General features: G+C 42.3%; 1 protein-coding gene across 3 annotated transcripts in view; it reads left to right on the top strand.

The window, feature by feature from the left end:
• The first annotated feature begins 1596 nt into the window (after positions 1 to 1596).
• Positions 1597 to 19149, top strand: part of LOC106571997 (guanine nucleotide-binding protein G(I)/G(S)/G(T) subunit beta-1) — a 52734-nt gene continuing 35181 nt past the window's right edge. For 2 of the 3 annotated variants that reach the window (XM_014145674.2, XM_014145677.2), the window contains exon 1: positions 1597 to 2001. The gene's annotated coding sequence lies outside the window, so the exon portion shown is untranslated. The remainder of the gene's footprint in view (positions 2002 to 19149) is intronic. The other variant, XM_014145678.2, reaches the window with a different exon arrangement.

The raw sequence follows: 19149 nt of genomic DNA, 5'->3' as shown, positions 1-19149 counted from the left end.
TAAGGCCCATAGACTGGGTAGGGTAGTAGAGGATGTCTGGTTATACAGAAGTATCATTGATCCTAAAGGCCCAATGTAGATGTTTTTATTTCAATATAAAATCCTTTCTGGGTGACAATTAAGTACATTACTGTAATAGTTTTCCCTTAAAATTGTCAGAAAGTACCACAAAAGGTGAGGGACCTAATTGGAGGATCCTAATGGAAGGGTTATGTTACCTAAAAACTAGCTGTTATTGGCAGAGAGGTTTGAAACTCTCTTTGTTACTGATGTATTAACCTATACCGCCTGGTGAAGCCAATACTCCCCCCATGCAAAACCTGCTGATTAGAAGGTCCTGTGTAAATGCTATTTTCAACAAGCAACTATCAGGAACTAACATTGACCACATTTTTTCACACTTTTACAGTGTTAGTTGCATCAGCTGTTGTACAATATGTTAAGAAACACAGGAAAACATAATTTTGACTGCACTGGGCCTTTAATGAACTTAAGCTCCAGGAGAGAGGTTTGTTGATGCTGCTGTCTCCCCATCTGAGGGTCGCACTATGGGAGGGAAGAGGCTTTCTCTCTCTCCCCTGGGTAATGGACGAGGGGATATTGTGTTCCAGGTCTCTAAGTAACATCATCACTGAGCATCATCAGCCCTTCCTCTGAGCGCTATTACACACACTAGCTGCTGGTGATAATGATCTGCTGTCTCTGTGTAGACTGATATGTTCTTCTACAGAGTAGACAGAGATGGTATAGTCCCCTGACAATTTTAGCTTTTACTGGTAGTTCTGTTTTCTCTATTAAAGCTAGACCTTAATTGAAACAATAACAAAGTGGTCACCCCACCTTTGTTTTGGTAAAAAGCTGAGGGATGGGCCTGGAGAAAAGTAACCACTTTCAAATTCATAGACAGTGCTATGGATGCAAGGACTGACCATCCATGAAATCAAAATGATAGTTTTAATCATGTTTTGGGGCTATATACGGTTTGTTTACATTTACAATGTTTACAAACATTGGAGTAAAACAAGCTTATACTTTGGGTTCTGATGGGGTATGACAGTAAAACTAAGCACATGAGGCATTTGTAAGTTATATTCTTCAAGAATCAATGGGTATTTATCAATAATTTATAAGTCCAAACATAGTTGTAGCAACTAGCAACCGGTTATAGCATTTTTGGCCCATCGTGCCCAAATCATCCGAAAATATCTACAATTTATTGTGAAGCTCAACAAAGTCACTTATAGATGTTTTGAACATGATGCGTGGGAAAAAAATACTAATATCGGTCCCATGACTTGAATGTGATTTGTGCAACAAATGCTAAGACGTTAGCATGTGGAAACAGTGCCAGGGAAACCCAAGCATAGTGTTGTCATACATTGTCCACAGACTGCTTACGGGTTAAGGAAACCAATATGTCAATTTGTAATATGGGTGAACTATCCCTTTAATGTTAACACCCATTCATGGGAGTACAAACTAAAATCACATGAAAAGCCAATATTTTGGTTTTCTATTACGCTAGCTAACAGCCAAATGACCAAGGCCCAGATTTTTTAAGCGACGACGACCCTTTGCCGTGCGTTATGACGCACCCGTAACGTGGGGTTTCCTAGAGCTTAGAGCAGGGTTACCGCGCCCATCGCTGCTGTTTGATGGCAGTAGGAAGAGTTTGAGATATTACTTGTGTGAATAAGTAGTGAATAGGGGAACGACGGTGGGAAAGACAAGGACAGAAGATTGGAAAGAGGTTGTTGTGAGTTAGAAGACCGTCCCTAGACTCAAACGCATTGTTGTTCCACAAAGCAGTTGGTAGGGTTAACATTGCCTCATCTTTGTGCTGGTGTGTCTCCCCTTGGCGGATCGAAAGCTGGGTTCGGGGAGTGCCGCTCCTCGATAGCTTGCTAGCTCTAGTCTGTGTGCTAGTAGGCGGAGAGGAGTCGATCTTCGCTGTTTCCAGTCAATGCGATATAAACAACGGATACCCTCGACTGAAAACGGGTAAGTTATGATTTTGGACGGAGGGTTGACAACTTATTTTAAAGTTGTAAGTTAGCCTGCTAACATTGGTTTACGGTGGCTAACTAGCTAGGAAGCCAGGCGAAAGGGGTTAACTAAATTGGGTTGAGTGACTCGCTGGTTGAATCTGCCTTTACTGCGACGGAGGTGGGGGTAGGTACCTAACTAAATAGTTGATCGACACCTAACTAAATAGTTGATCGACAATAAACTCACTTTAAATTATTCGATGTGGAACTATTTTGAGTTGTGGTCGTAGTTACTCACAGTATATAACAGTAACTTTATGCAAACGTTTAAAACAATTTATAGTGTGGGTTAGTTATTTACCGTGGCTGGGGTTTAACTTTAGATGTTTTACAATACTGTACATTGAGTGGGCTAGCAAGCTAACAAACGTTAGCTACCTTACTAGCAACTAAATTTAAACTTCAAAACTAGTGGTAGCTAGTACTAGTTGCTAAGATCGATCGATAGCTAGTTAACGATAGGTAGCTACTGTCAACATCTGAATTTCTGAGTTGCACTGCCTGTCACTCATCTAACTAACGTTAGCAAAATAGCAAACGTACTGTAGCCAGCTAATGAAATGGTGTGAGTGGATTCAGTCTACTGTAAATTTGATTTTGAAAAGATGAATATGTTGGTTGACCGACATTCCATAGATAGCTAGCTATTTACAGTAGCTAACTAGTAAATTGGCAATAGCAAGTTATCTTAAATGCTTGTTAAAAACTACTGTACCAAGTGGCAGAGATGCTGATGCATAACGTTCTGATATATCTGACTTTGTATTTTTGCAAGGATTAAGTGATACGGTTATCCCATAGAGGATTTGTTTTTAATTTAGTACAAGTCAGTGAGACTACAAATGTCTGGTACACCAACGCTGGAGCCGACAGCTAGCTTCTACGATCCCCACTTGTTCGTAGTCCATACCTGACATAGACACTATAGCAAGCCATAACGTTACAGCCTACGTTTGCTGGTTAGCAAGACAGTGGGTGTTTGCCTGCCAAGAGTAGCCAACCAAGATGTAACGTTAGCTAGTTGCTGCTGGGACATTCGTTTTGTGTCCAGCCTAACACTGTCGTCTAGCTAGCTAACGTTAGTTATGTAGAAAGTGTTGCTAGTAGGCAGTAGTCTGGTTAGCCAGCTTGCTACTTTGTTCGTGTACGGTGCATTTAATTTGTCTTAATTTGAGCCTCAACGTTTAATGATATAGAGATGTAGTAAACTAACGTTAATTGGATTTCGACAATCTGTTCACCCTTGCCATGTGTCTATTAGCTAGTGTACAAGTGGTTACACCTAAATAGTAATGCCGCTCCAGTGTGAATATTTAATGGAATAAACTAGAGGAAATGAGTAACGTTCACTTAAAATGAGGAAGCACCTAATCTTGTTAGTTTCTAACTATATAAATAAAAATGTAGGGAGGAGACATCTTATGCAAACATTTTAACGCGCGGGACTTTCAGTTCCATTGAATCAGACACTGTAGCACAATGTTGAGAACGAGTAGTAACAATGTTGCCATTATCGAACTCTGGGTGAAAGAAAAATCGTAGATTTGTTACATTTAGAAAACAATATAGGACGGCTGTAGTTTCGGTTTTCCCCTGTAGTTATTTGCTAGCGTTAAACATTTTCCTTCTTTCAAAAGGGCTATTTGTAATTCTTGCTTCACAAAGATGAATTCATTTTGCAAGTCCGCCACCCCCCTCCATGAATGAATGGGTTCCTGTATTCAGGGCCCAGGCAGCTGCAACGAACAAGATGGCGTTCAAAGCCTTTTTACACACCGCTTTTTTTACCCAGACTGAAAGACAGCAGCCCAGCATCGGATGTATTCAGGCTTACCATAATAGATATTGGGAATGTTTCTTAATATACAGAGTTGTTAGTAAATATACGACTTTATAATGTATGAATAAATTATTCAAATGATATTAAAGTGAAACCGGTGTAAATAGTGTGGGGTGTGGGACATCTTGAATTTTAGCCAGTGAGCTTCTACATTCAGAAATATTCTGTCTACGTGTATAAATATGTAATAGCACTCTCGATTTAACTGTTCTTCATATGAATGAGATTTATTTAATGTTTTAACACTATGTATTTGAGTCAGTATTCTTCCAATACAACTGTATGTTTCTTTTTGATGTACGGTATTAGTCTAGTGTGTAGTGTATGTATATATGTATATATGTATATATATGTATATATGTATGTGTGTGTGTATATATATATATATATATATATATATGTATGTGTGTATATGTACATATGTATGCGTGTATATGTATATACATGTGTGTGTATACATACAGTTGAAGTTGGAAGTTTACATACACCTTAGCCAAATACATTTAAACTCAGTTTTTCACAATTCCTGACATTTATTTGTAGTAAAAATGCCCTGTCTTAGGTCAGTTAGGATCACCACTTTATTTTAAGAATGTGAAATGCCAGAATAATAGAGTGATTTATTTCAGCGTTTATTTCTTTCATCACATTCCCAGTGGGTCAGAAGTTTACATACACTCAATTAGTATTTGGTAGCATTGCCTTTAAATTGTTTAACTTGGGTCAAACATTTTGGGTAGCTTCCACAAGCTTCCCACAATAAGTTTGGGGAATTTTGGCCCATTCCTCCTGACAGAGCTGGTGTAACTGAGTCAGGTTTGTAGGCCTCCTTGCTCGCACACACTTTTTCAGTTCTGCCCACAAATTTTCTTCAGGATTGAGGTCAGGGCTTTGTGATGGCCACTCCAATACCTTGACTTTGTTGTCCTTAAGCCATTTTGCCACAACTTTGGAAGTATGCTTGTGGTCAATGTCCATTTGAACAAAGTGGGGGTCAAAATCAAAAGTAACAGTCCGTATCTGGTGTGGCCACCAGCTGCATTAAGTATTGCAGTGCATCTCCTCCTCATGGACTGCACCAGATTTGCCAGTTCTTGCTGTGAGATGTTACCCCACTCTTCCACCAAGGCACCTGCAAGTTCCTGCACATTTCTGGGGGGAATGGCCCTAGCCCTCACCCTCCGATCCAACAGGTCCCAGACGTGCTCAAAGGGATTGAGTTCCGGGCTCTTCGCTGGCCATGGCAGAACACTGACATTCCGGTCTTGCAGGAAATCACGCACAGAACGAGCAGTATGGCTGGTGCCGTTGTCATGCTGGAGGGTCATGTCAGGATGAGCCTGCAGGAAGGGTACCACATAAGGGAGGAGGATGTCTTCCCTGTAACGCACAGAGTTGAGATTGCATGCAATGACAACAAGCTCAGCCTGATGATGCTGTGACACACCGCCCCAGACCATGACGGACCCTCCACCTCCAAATCGATCCCGCTCCAGAGTACAGGCCTCGGTGTAATGGTGTAACGCTCATTTCTTTAACAATAAACGTGAGTCTGGCCATCACTCTTGAGACAAAACTGCGAATCATCAGTGAAGAGCACTTTTTGCCACACCTGTCTGGTCCAACGACGGTGGGTTTGTGCGACATTGTTACCGGCGAGGTCTGGTGAGGACCTGCCTTACAACAGGCCTACAAGCCCACAGTCAAGACTCTCTCAGCCTATTGCGGACAGTCTGAGCACTGATGAAGGGATTGTTTGTTCCTGGTATAACTCGGGCAGTTGTTGTTGCCATCCTGTACCTGTCCCGCAGGTGTGATGTTTGGATGTACCAATCCTGTGCAGGTGTTGTTACATGTGGTCTGCCACTGCGAGGACGCTCAGCTGTCCGTCCCGTCTCCCTGTAGCGCTGTCTTAGGCGTCTCACAGTACGGACATTGCAGTTTATTGCCCTGGCCACATCTGCAATCCTCATGCCTCCTTGCAGCATGCCTAAGGCACGTTCACACAGATGATCGGGGACCCTGGGCATCTTTCTTTTGGTGTTTTTCAGAGTCAGTAGAAAGGCCTCTTTAGTGTCCTAAGTTTTCATAACTGTGACCTTAATTGCCTACCGTCTCTAAGCTGTTAGTGTCTTAACGACCGTTCCACAGGTGCATGTTCATTCATTGTTTATGGTTCATTGAACAAGCATGGGAAACCGTGTTTAAACCCTTTACAATGAAGATCTGTGAAGTTATTTTGATTTTTACAAATTATCTTTGAAAGACAGGGTTCTGAAAAAGGGATGTTTCTTTTTTTGCTGAGTTTGTCTGTGTGTGTACCAGTCAAGTTTATACTCGCCTACTCATTCAAAGGTTTTTCTTTACTTTTACTATTTTCTACATTGTAGTGAAGGCATCACCTGTGAATTTACACATGGAATCATGTAGTAACCAAAAAAGTGTTAAGCAAATCAAAATATATTTTAGATTTGAGGTTCTTCAAAGTAGTCACCCTTGATGACAGCTTTGTTTTGCATTCTCTCAACCAGCTTCACCTGGAATGCTTTTCCAACAGTCTTGTAGGAGTTCCCACAAATGCTGAGCACTTGTTGGCCTCTTTTCCTTCACTGCGGTCCAACACATCCCAAACCTTCCCAATTGGGTTAAGGTCGGGTGATTGTGGAGGCCAGGTCATCTGATGCAGCACTCATCACTCTTCAAAACTCTTCTTGGTCAAATAGCCCTTACACAGCCTGGAGGTGTGTTGGGCCATTGTCCTTTTGAAAAACAAATTATAGACCCACTAAGCACAAACCATAGGGGATGGCTTATTGCTGCAGAATGCTGTGGTAGCCGTGCTGGTTAAGTGTGCCTTGAATTCTAAATAAATCACAGACAGTGTCACCAGCAAAGCCCTGAATACAGAAAATGAATGGCGAGTTAGTTTCTGGACACAGTAGACCCCTCTTCCTCATCACTCCATTTGAGGATATGTGTCTCAGTAATGATTTAAGTTACAATAAATCATAGATTTTCGTACATATTTGCCAACTTTGTTGTTCAGGGACCTTTTTATATCTATCATATGTTTTGATAAAAATGTTATCCAAATGAAAAGTGAAGGCTTGCTGTATCTGTGAACTTTAAATATCAGTGTACTGGGTCTGCTCCTTTACCATTGTCACATTTTGATTATAGGCTAGTCCTACATGTCCTTTCTAGACTTAAATAAGTGAATGTGACTTGGAGCAAAGCAAGTACTGTGAATGAGAGGGGCATTGCAAGGATTTGTGGACACTGTGAAATATCATATTGCTTGTAAGAGAGATACATTGGCCCACTTCTGCCATAACTTAAGTTATTCATTTACTGAACGTGGTTTTGATTTTCATTTGTTTTGATGCACTTGAACAACAATTAGTGAATTCTCCCCACCTGCCTATACCTACAGGGTACTGGCCATCAAGCAGACTGAAGCCTTTGGGTCCTTTATTAATATGTATTCACTTCTATGTCTGTGCCAGGAGAGTGAGTGACTTAACCAGCACTTGCCCCCCCCTCCCCCCCAGCTGACGCTACTGATAGCTATGTTAAGGAAAATTGTACTTTCTATGCCTGTTATATGTGGTTGTCCCATCTAGCTTTCTTAAAATGAACACATTAACTATAAGTTGCTCTGGATAAGAGCATCTGCTAAATAACTAAAATGTGACTTTCACTTAGTCCCGAAATAGAAGTCACCTAATTTCTCAGTCTTACTCACAGAATGCTGAGCGCCACTGTGGTTTCTCTCATCTTGGAAGTGTGATTGAGTCTAATCAGTGACTACAGTATTCAGGCCTCCAGGCTCTCTGATCTCATAGCTCTCATCTCATAGTTGCTTACAGGTCAGAACACCACACACCTCCAGTAGAACATCGGGAGATGCTTTGCACACATCTACACACTACATCCCCCTTCTGTGTCATTTCATGTAAGCTGTTCTCAAAAAGACTTTCACTCATCTAAATGTGCATATTTCATTTTGTGCGACTGCGACCCCACTGTAACCTTACATGATCCACTGCCTCATGTTGACTTCTGGCAGGAACCAGGAGGGTGAACAGGGAGCACATCAACAGTTGAAGTCGTAAGTTTACATGCACTTAGGTTGGAGCCATTAAAACTCATTTCTCAACCACTCCACACATTTCTTGTTAACAAACTATAGTTTTGGCAAGTCGGTTAGGACATCTACGTTGTGCATGACACAATTAGTTTTTCCAACAATTGTTTACAGACAGATTATTTCACTTATAACTCACTGTGTCACAATTGCAGTGGGTCAGAAGTTTACATACACTATGTTGACTGTGCCTTTAAACAGCTTGGAAAATTCCAGAAAATGATGTCATGGCTTTAGAAGCTTCTGATAGGCTAATTGACATAATTTGATTCAATTGGAGGTGTACCTGTGGATGTATATTTCAAGGCCTACCTTCAAACTCAGTGCCTCTTTGCTTGACATCATGGGAAAATCAAAAGAAATCAGCCAAGACCTCAGAAAAAAAATTGTGGACCTCCACAAGTCTGGTTCTTCCTTGGGAGCAATTTCCAAATGCCTGAAGTTACCACATTCATCTGTACAAACAATAGTATGCAAGTATAAACACCATGGGACCACGCAGCTGTCATACCGCTCAGGAAGGAGACGAAAAGTGCAAATCAATCCCAGAACAACAGCAAAGGACCTTGTGAAGATGCTGGAGGAAACGGGTACAAAAGTATCTGTATCCACAGTAAAAGAAGTCCAATATCGACAACCTGAAAGGCCGCTCAGCAAGGAAGAAGCCAGACTACGGTTTGCAACTGCACACAGGGACAAAGATCGTACTTTTTGGAGAAATGTCCTCTGGTTTGATGGAACAAAAATACGACTGTTTGGTCATAATGACCATCGTTATGTTTGGAGGAGAAGTGGGAGGCTTGCAAGCTGAAGAACACCATACCAACCGTGAAGCACGGGGGTGGCAGCATCATGTTGTGGGGGTGCTTTGCTGCAGGAGGGACTGGTGCACTTCACAAAATAGATGGCATCATGAGGGAGGAAAGTTATGTGGATATATTGAAGCAACATCTCAAGACATCAGTCAGGAAGTTAAAGCTTGGTCGCAAATGGGTCTTCCAAATGGACAATGACCACAAGCATACTTCCAAAGTTGGGGCAAAATGGCTTAAGTACGACAACAGTCAAAGTTTTGGAGTGGCCATCACAAAGCCTTGACCTCAATCCTATAGAAAATTTGTGGGCAGAACTGAAAAAGCGTGTGTGTGAGCAAGGAGGCCTACAAACCTGACTCAGTTACACCAGCTCTGTCAGGAGGAATGGGCCAAAATTCCCCCAACTTATTGTGGGAAGCTTGTGGAGGGCTACCCAAAACGTTTGACCCAAGTTAAACAATTTAAAGGCAATGCTACCAAATACTAATTGAGTGTATGTAAACTTCTGACCCACTGGGAATGTGTCGAAAGAAATAAAAGCTGAAATAAATCATTCTCTCTGCTATTATTCTGACATTTCACATTCTTAAAATAAAGTGGTGATCCTAACTGACTTAAAACAGGGAATTTTTTATTAGGATTAAATGTCAGGAATTGTGAAACTGAGTTTAAATGTATTTGGCTAAGGTGTATGTAAACTTCCGACTTTAACTCTATACATATAGTGCCTTACATGAAGACTTCAGTTGGTGTCTATCAGACTAGTGGAGTTGACACGTTAGTTGTTTGACTGTCATACCAACGTTTGCCTTGACAATCAGGACGCGAAAGCAGACTCCGAATGTGTCTAAGTGACCTTTCCCCCACTGGCTTGACTTGTTCATCTTAGACTGAGAGATGACATGACATGATGAGCATGATCACTACCAGGGGATGAGCTGAATTATCTGCCCTTTGGGTAACCAGAGGGGAGTATTTGTTTTGTTTTAAACAGATTTTCATCCCACTGGATTTTTATGTGAGCGTAGGGATTAAAATCTTACCGTCTGTGGATTTCAGCTTTTAGGATTACAAGGTTTTGTCAACGATAGTGCTGATTTTCCTATGATCCTGCTTTTAGCCATATGGAATTTCTTACTATCACAATAGCAGTACCGCCCTGTTATCATGACTGGTGCTGCCACAGCCAGACTAGATGGGATTATCTATAAGTGAATTGCTGGTTAGTTTCTGACTAGTGATGGGGGAGAAAATCGATACAATTACATATTGGGATATGTTGGTTGTGCCAAAATGCCAGAATTTTTCCTTAAATAGCTTGTTCTCCTTTTTTAAATGGACGGCCAATATGTTTTCAGCACTTATTTCCATGACTGATCAAAAATTGTTTTCTCTCTTGTCCCTCTGCGGCAGACCTATATAGTGATCAATATGTTTGGAACATTGAATTGCAGTATCAAATCACAATTCCTATTGAATCGTGATGAATATAAAATCGCAATTCGTATCGGCACACGTATCGTGAGGTCCCTGGCAATTTCATCCCTATTTTTTTTTTTTTTTTACTGACCTACACCCTTTGTTTTACCATAGACGTGTTTATTTAGGATATTCTGCTTCACATAACTATATTGCACTTTTGTACAAGTTTCCACATTGTGACATTTTGTCTGACTCTAATAATGATGACACTGATTAAGTTAAAAGGAAAACCATACAAAACTTGCTATGGTATGTTCGCAATAAGAATATTCGTACTGGGGCAATATTTAACTTGGCAGCCCAGCACTTGGGGCTGAGAAACACTAACAGGCATTAACATCCCTCGGTAAGACGAACACCAGTCATGAGCAAAAGTTTCCTGTCACAATATTCTCTCCTGTTGTCTGTCTGTCCTCCATGTTCCTTACTCCATCATTTTAGCACACATTTGGGTCAGATCACTCAGCAGCCGTTTGACTGCTAATATTAACCTCCCTTACTTCAACGGCTGTACAGTCGGAACCAAGTCATTCCAATAGATTTCCCAGACAAGTTCCATTTCCTTGCTTGTCCCGCCCTTACCCCTTCCTCAACCTCACCTGTAGTGCAGGCTGATAGCTCGTCTTTACTTTAGGGTTCAAAGATGAGCTGTCATCCCTGTTTTACCAAATCTGACCCGTTTCCACCCGTGCTTAAGATTCTGAGATTCTATGCTGTCCATTCTCTCTCTCAAGCACCATCCACTCTGCTACACTCACTCCCTCCTGCTATTCCCCCAATGGGTCACGGCATGGCTGACATGGCAGCCACAGCAGCAGTGCCCTTCCATGGGGCTTGGCTATTTCCGATGCAGCCCTACTTTTTTATTTATTTTTGAAACCCAGGTGCCAGTTGAATAGTGACTGGGCACTAGAGCACTGGCCAACCCAACCTCCTCTGCTCTCTCTGGGCTGAGGGAAGGGTGGGATGTTGAAGCCTAGCCTGGGCCTGACCCCCTGAGGTCGAAGTATATTTGAACACAAACAAGCACATCTTCACCATCACTGGGTTATTTTAAGTATTGGCTGCATGTGACTGGCCACTCTTCTTCTCTGCTGCCCCCCCTTTCTCCTCGCTCTCAGCTGTGTGACCAGGCCAGTGGTGGTGGGGGTTGTGCCGAGGGATGGACAACCTGGTTATTCTGGGCATCCCAGGTTTGTGTTAGCTGTCGGCTTCATAATCTGCATTTCTTTCCTGTGTTTTACCTGAGGACAAACATGTCCATTGTCAGTACATCATCTCTGTTCCATTGTTAGTTGTCCCAATGTGTGGGAGAAAGCCAAGTAAATACAAGCCACACAGTTTCGGTTAGCTGTATACCAGGAGAGCTGTGTTGTGGTAACCATTCTGTTCACCAGCTAGTTTGAATGAAGGTCCGCACAGTGTGGCCCTGGCTTTTTCAGGGATGACTGCACAGCTGAGGGCCCCACTATGTTTTGAATAGTCAAAGTGAGTGGCGACAGGGCAGTTAGTGAGCCCTTTACTCCTGTGTCATCGGTCGTTCCACTGCTCTGGAGTCCTGTCAACCTAAAACAGCACTTTGCATGGGGAACCTCAGGGCTCTGCTTCTCTGAAGAAAAGCCTATTGCTTTCTATTTACATTCAGCCCCATAGATTTGACTGCCTGCTGGAAAATGTGACCAAACCAGAACTCTGACAGGAAGGCAGTGAGTTTTTATACGTCAGAAAAAGAGACTGAGTCGCCGGACTAAAAAGGTCTGGCTGACTGTCATGTGACACTTCACACGTGTTCCTCTCTTTTTGGTATTTGGGAGAGGGAGCAGGGGGAGGGGTAAATATATTAAAGGAGTGTATTTTGTTTTTTAAACAGTCATGCTTTTGGCTTTGGGCAAGCTTGACTCATGTTTTTTCTGTGCCTTCATTTTTCCGCAATGAAAAAGCTAGTTGTGCAAATGTCACAAGCACAAATGGGAAAATAAATGGCGTGGCATTTGGAGTAAGTCTGCCAGCATGGGCACTATCCTGTGGAACCTGTTTGGCTCAAGCCTCGTGCTCGGGGGTGTTGCTGCGAGGAGGGGGGAGGCAGAGGGTGGGCTTACCAGGCTGCCGTGCAGATGGGTGCCTGGGAATTTAGGTGCTAGAGGACCGGTGAAGGGTTACGGACACCCCCAATAGCTCTGTTTCTCTTAATGACTCTGTTCTGTTTGGAGTGGTAAAGTTCAGAAAGCTCCACTTTACTATGGCATTCCAGGCCTGATAGTGATTTGGACATCTGTGTGTTAATCTCAGTATTGTGGTTGTATACAAGTATGGCCACCTGTGAGAAATTAGAAAAAATAAAGATACCCCTCTGTGGTTATGCCATGCTTGTGGGAGTTTTGTATTGTTTTCACTGTTTATTGTGGCTGGTAGTCTGGACACCTGTACAGCACAGAACATACCTGCCATTTCCACCCAGCCCAGCCTCCTTCCTACAAGCTTGAAGCATCATGAAATGTTTCATGAGTCAATCAATTAAATTTCCCATCAATGTGGTGTCTATCATCAGGCGATCTCTACAGAATGCACTAATCACCCACGAGCACCCGTCTTTACAGAAATGGGACCATTTACCCAAATTCCATATTCTTCTGTGCACTGTTTCTTTACAAGCGAGAGGAAAGTGGAATGCATTTTTTTTTTAATGGAGCTTAGCACAGGTTAGCATTCATAACTGAACATCATTGTACCCCATTGCCTTTGCAATTTAGGCTATATAGGCTATACAATTTCAAAAGCCTTAGTATATTAAAAGTTAAGCTTAATGGAAATAACACAAACCTTGTTAACTGACTCTGAGGACTCTGAGGATGGCCAGCTTTTCTATGCATGTGCCTCGTGTAAGAAAAGTGTGCATAAATGTACTGTATGTGTGCTGTCGTATGTTGGGCCTGCGTGGCCATGGATTTAAGTGTAGTGCTCCTTTTTTAATTAATTCTTTCATTGAATTGCGCCAGCGTGTTTCTTCCCCACATCCATTCTGAAGTCAGCCCCATGGTTCGACAGCAGAGGGTTCTTGTTTACCGAAGCCACGTTTCTAACCGTAGTGGGGGTCGTCGTCCCAGTTGTCGAGGAAATGCAAGGGACTTCGCTAGTTGCCATATGCATGTAGCCCCTGGGCGTGTAGCTGCTGAGCAGGAACTGCTTTTGTGTAGACAGAATATATAGTATATGGAGTCCTGATGCTAGTGTCCTCTGAGAGTGGGGCCTTTTATGATGGCCAACCCATCCCGTCTATCCCCATCAGCCCTGAGGTCCTGACTTCAATGGGACTCACATCATCATAATAATAATAATAATACATTGAAAGGATACTTCTGTGTTGGGCCTTTTTGTCAATGTGTACACAAGCTCAAGTATTGTGTGTGTGACCATCTTTGTCATTTTCTCAATTGTATGTCTAGTCAGCTCTGACAGAACAGCATAAAGAGTCTCTAGGTCAATTAAGTGAATAAGCAAAAACAATTGTATGTGGTTCGAGCAGTCACAAAAAATGTGTTCGCAATTAGTGAGGCTACCGTCATTGGTAAGAGTACTGTTACATATGCCTAGTAGATATTGCAGAGGCACACAGCAAGACTAACAATACAAATACTGCTGCAAGTCTGAATATATGGATTTATACAAGGAATTACCAGATCAGAGGAACCCTATCCCAATCAAAAGCGTTTCACGTTATGTATTCTAGCCCCAGGATTTTGGATCCAAGTCTGCTTTGCTCTATTTTCGATGGTGGGAAAGTAGGCTAGTGGGTACTCATTTCAGTTCATTGATACTTTCCTATAGGTTTTGGAATTCACCCATTCCTGACATGGGCCAGTTGTAGTCAGGTGGTCTCTATTCCCCAGTCCCACAGTGTAAAATTGTCATGGTTATAAGAGGCTGCCTCGTGAAAACATGCCAATGTCTGTGCTGTGGTGTCGGGCTGTGCTGTGGTGTAGGTCTATGCTGTGGTGTGTGCGTGCGTGCCATATTCTGGGTTGTTTGCGGCTCTGTCTGGGATCATGGTGAATAGCGGGCAGTGGTCCCTCCCAGTCATGGCAGTGTCTGGCTGTCTGATTGAATTTGTATGTTCTACAATAACCGTTTGCTCTCTTTTGCTTTCTCTCTCTCTTTCTATCTCTCTCTCTCTCTCTCCCTCCAGTGTTTTCCGATAGCACTGGCAGTCGGCTATACAGCGGATTATACTCATTTTCAGCTGGGTACTTTTTCCACTTAATTTAACTAGGCTACTTATCATTTAGGTAGTCAGAAAAGTCAGCCGAGCCCCCTCCTGCTAGAATGAACGATATGCATCTTCTAGCGATCTATTCATAGGATAGACTTACAGTTAGGAAGTGAGGGATGACAGGGAAACGCTGGTTTGACAGTCTGTCTGTCCCGCCTCTCGGTACCTTGGTGTGTACGCTGTGGTTGCAGTCTAATTTCTTTGCACAGAGGGACAGGGCATGAATTGGCACGTCCCATATAATGGCGTAACGATGAGTCAATCTTGTTTGCCTATTTGTTTTCTGGCACAGTCATTTATTTTCTTTAGCGCGCAGGGTCTGACATTAACGGTGCCCCGGACCGGTGGGCCAACTAAACCTGTGGCCGGTGGATCCCGTAACTTTTCAGCGCATTTTGGCATTCCAGTTCAACATTTACCTGCTCTGTCGCAGTCTACGGTTGGAAACTACATGTAAATGTTATGCTGTTTGTATTTATTTTAGGGAAAGTGATTTACAAAAGTTAACCTTCTATAGTGAACATGCCAGCAATATGCTGGCTACTGTTGATGGTCTGCAAAAAGAACCTACAAAAATACACCTAGCATTTGTCTTGGCTAGCCTACATGTCTCTCTTTTGGAATATTCCTTAAAGGGGCAGCGTCCTATTTTCAAATCTTTTCAATTACATACTTACGAAATAAAAATGAATGCAATTTATACAATGTAATTCCAAAGAATATAGTAATACTTGCATTGCTAAATTATATTACACAGCTTTTTAACACATATAATAACCAAATGCAGCCTATTAATAGCTGAGTATAGAGTGAAAGCATGCCAACCTATAGGCCCTGCATGACCGTAATCATTTAAGAACTACACCATCTCCAGGCCAGTAGAAATTCTGTTCGGGCCAGAAGATTTTTGGCCAACTGGCCTGATCGGGCCAGTGAGAAAACAAGTTAATGTTGGTCCCTTGCGTATTTCATATGCAGCCACGGAGTGGTGGTGCAGAGACTTTACTGTGCTTTGATTGACGAACAGCAAGCTTGACTAGTTTTACAAAAGGTGTGGAATTGACTGAATAAAGTCGATCTCATATCCTTGCCTAGTTATGTCCATGATATCGCATCAGGACCAGTAAACTAAAAATCTGGTTTGTATTTTCAATATGAAGTCAATCAGGAGTTGCCAGACAGTGATGTTAAAATGAGTGACATCACTCGATGAAGATGGTGAATCCTCATCACTGCAGGAACAATGGGTAGGCTAGTGGAGAGCGCCAACACTCTGGTCCAAATAAAAGAAAATGGATTGAAGTGTTTTCTTTTTTTGGGGGGGGGGGTGATAATACTTCTATGGTATTGATATGGGTCACAGATGTCAAACAAATCAAATCACATTTTATTGGTCACATACACATGGTTAGCAGATGTCATTGCGATTTGTAACGAAATGCTTGTGCTTCTAGTTCCAACAGTGCAGCAATATCTAACAAGTAGTCTAACAATTCCACAACAACTACCTGATACATACAAATCTAAGTAAAGTGATGGACTAAGAAAATGTACATATAAATATATGGATGGGCCATGACCGACCAGCATAGACAAGATGCAATGGATGGCATAAAATACAGTATATACATCTGGAATGAGTGGTGCAAGATATGTAAACATCATTATTAAAGTGACATTAATGAAGTGACTAGTGATCCATTTGTTAGTGGCCAATGATTTCAAGTCTACAGTCGTGGCCAAAAGTTTTGAGAATGACACATTAATTTCCACAAAGTTTGCTGCTTCAGTGTCTTTTAGATATTTTGTCAGATATTACTATGGAATACTGAAGTATAATTACAAGCATTTCATAAGTATCAAAGGCTTTTATTGACAATTACATGAAGTTGATGCAAAGAGTCAATATTTGCAGTGTTGACCCTTCTTTTTCAAGACCTCCACAATCCGCCCTGGCATGCTGTCAATTAACTTCTGGGCCACATCCTGACTGATGGTAGCCCATTCTCGCATAATCAATGCTTGGAGTTTGTCAGAATTTGTGGGTTTTTATTTGTCCACCCGCCTCTTGAGGATTGACCACAAGTTCTCAATGGGATTAACCTCTCTAGGCTAGGCGGGACGAATTCGTCCCACCTACGTAACAGCCACTGCTATCCTGTGGCGCGATTTTCAAAACCTTAAAAATCCTATTACTTCAATTTCTCAAACGTATGACTATTTTACAGCCATTTAAAGATAAGACTCTCGTTAATCTAACCACACTGTCCGATTTCAAAAAGGCTTTACAACGAAAGCAAAACATTAGATTATGTCAGCAGAGTACCAAGCCAGAAATAATCAGACACCCATTTTTCAAGCCAGCATATAATGTCACCAAAACCCAGAAGACAGCTAAATGCAGCACTCACCTTTGATGATCTTCATCAGATGACAACCCTAGGACATTATGTTATACAATACATGCATGTTTTGTTCAATCAAGTTCATATTTATATCAAAAACCAGCTTTTTACATTAGCATGTGACGTTCAGAACTAGCATACCCCCCGCAAACTTCCGGGGAATTCGCTAACATTTTACTAAATTACTCACGATAAACGTTCACAAAAAGCATAACAATTATTTTAAGAATTATAGATACAGACCTCCTCTATGCACTCGATATGTCCGATTTTAAAGCTTTTTGGTGAAAGCACATTTTGCAATATTCTAAGTACATAGCCCAGGCATCACGGGCTCGCTATTTAGACACCCGGCAAGTTTAGCACTCACCATAATCATATTTACTATTATAAAAATTTCATTACCTTTTGTTGTCTTCGTCAGAATACACACCCAGGACAGCTACTTCAATAACAAATGTTGGTTTGGTCCAAAATAATCCATCGTTATATCCGAATAGCGGCGTTTTGTTCGATGCGTTCCAGACACTATCCGAAATAGTAAAGAAGTGTCACGCGCTTGGCGCAATTCGTGACAATAAAATTCTAAGTATTCCATGACCGTACTTCGAAGCATGTCAACCGCTGTTTAAAATCAATTTTTACGACATTTTTCTCGTAGAAAAGCGATAATATTCCGACAGGGAATCTCCTTTTCGGCAAACAGAGGAAAAAATCCCAAAGGCGGGGCGGTCGGGGTCACGCGCATAAGCTAGTGTCTCTTGATGGGCCACTTGAGAAAGGCGATAATGTGTTTCAGCCTGGGGCTGGAATGACGACATTCTGTTTTTTCCCGGGCTCTGAGCGCCTATGGACGACGTGGGAAGTGTCACCTTAGAGCAGAGATCCTTAGTAAATGATAGAGATGGAAAAGAAGTTCAACAAATGGTCAGACAGGCCACTTCCTGTAAAGGAATCTCTCAGGTTTTGACCTGCCATTTGAGTTCTGTTATACTCACAGACACCATTCAAACAGTTTTAGAAAATTTAGGGTGTTTTCTATCCATATGTAATAAGTATATGCATATTCTAGTTACTGAGTAGGAGTGGTAACCAGATTAAATCGGGTATGTTTTTTATCCAGCCGTGTCAATGCTGCCCCCTAGCCCTAACAGGTTAAGGTCTGGGGAGTTTCCTGGCCATGGACCCAAAATATCAATGTTTTGTTCCCCGAGCCACTTTTGCTTTATGGCAAGGTGCTCCATCATGCTGGAAAAGGCATTGTTCGTCACCAAACTGTTCCTGGATGGTTGGGAGAAGTTGCTCTCTGAGGATGTGTTGGTACCATTCTTTATTCATGGCTGTGTTCTTAGGCAAAATTGTGAGTGAGCCCACTCCCTTGGCTGAGAAGCAACCCCACACATGAATGGTCTCAGGATGCTTTACTGTTGGCATGACACAGGACTGATGGTAGCGCTCACCTTGTCGTCTCCGGACAAGCTTTTTTCCAGATGCCCCAAACAATCGGAAAGGGGATTCATCAGAGAAAATGACTTTACCGCAGTCCAATCCCTGTACCCTTTTCAGAATATCAGTCTGTCCCTGGTGTTTTTCCTGGAGAGAAGTGGCTTCTTTGCTGCCCTTCTTGACACCAGGCCATCCTCCAAAAGTCTTTGCCTCACTGTGCGTGCAGATGCACTCACACCTGCCTGCTGCCATTCCTGAGCAAGCTCTGTACTGGTGGTGCCCCGATCCCGCAGCTGAATCATCTTTAGGAGACGGTCCTGGAGCTTGCTGGACTTTCTTGGGCGCCCTGAAGCCTGCTTCACAACAATTGAACCGCTCTCCTTGAAGTTTTGATCCGATAAATGGTTGATTTAGGTGCAATCTTACTGGCAGCAATATCCTTGCCTGTGAAGCCCTTTTTGTGCAAAGAAATGATGACGGCACGTGTTTCCTTGCAGGTAACCATGGTTGACAGAGGAAGAACAATGATTCCAAGCACCACCCTCCTTTTGAAGCTTCCAGTCTGTTATTCGAACTAAGTCAGCATGACAGAGTGATCTCCAGCCTTGTCCTCGTCAACACTCCACCTGTGTTAACGAGAGAATCACTGACATGATATCATCTGGTCCTTTTGTGGCAGGGCTGAAATGCAGTGGAAAT

Source organism: Salmo salar, chromosome ssa15, assembly GCF_905237065.1.
Source record: "Salmo salar chromosome ssa15, Ssal_v3.1, whole genome shotgun sequence".
Taxonomy (NCBI): Eukaryota; Metazoa; Chordata; class Actinopteri; order Salmoniformes; family Salmonidae; genus Salmo; species Salmo salar.
Note: the sequence above shows the minus strand (reverse complement) of the source record. Positions and strands in the feature narration are given on the sequence as shown.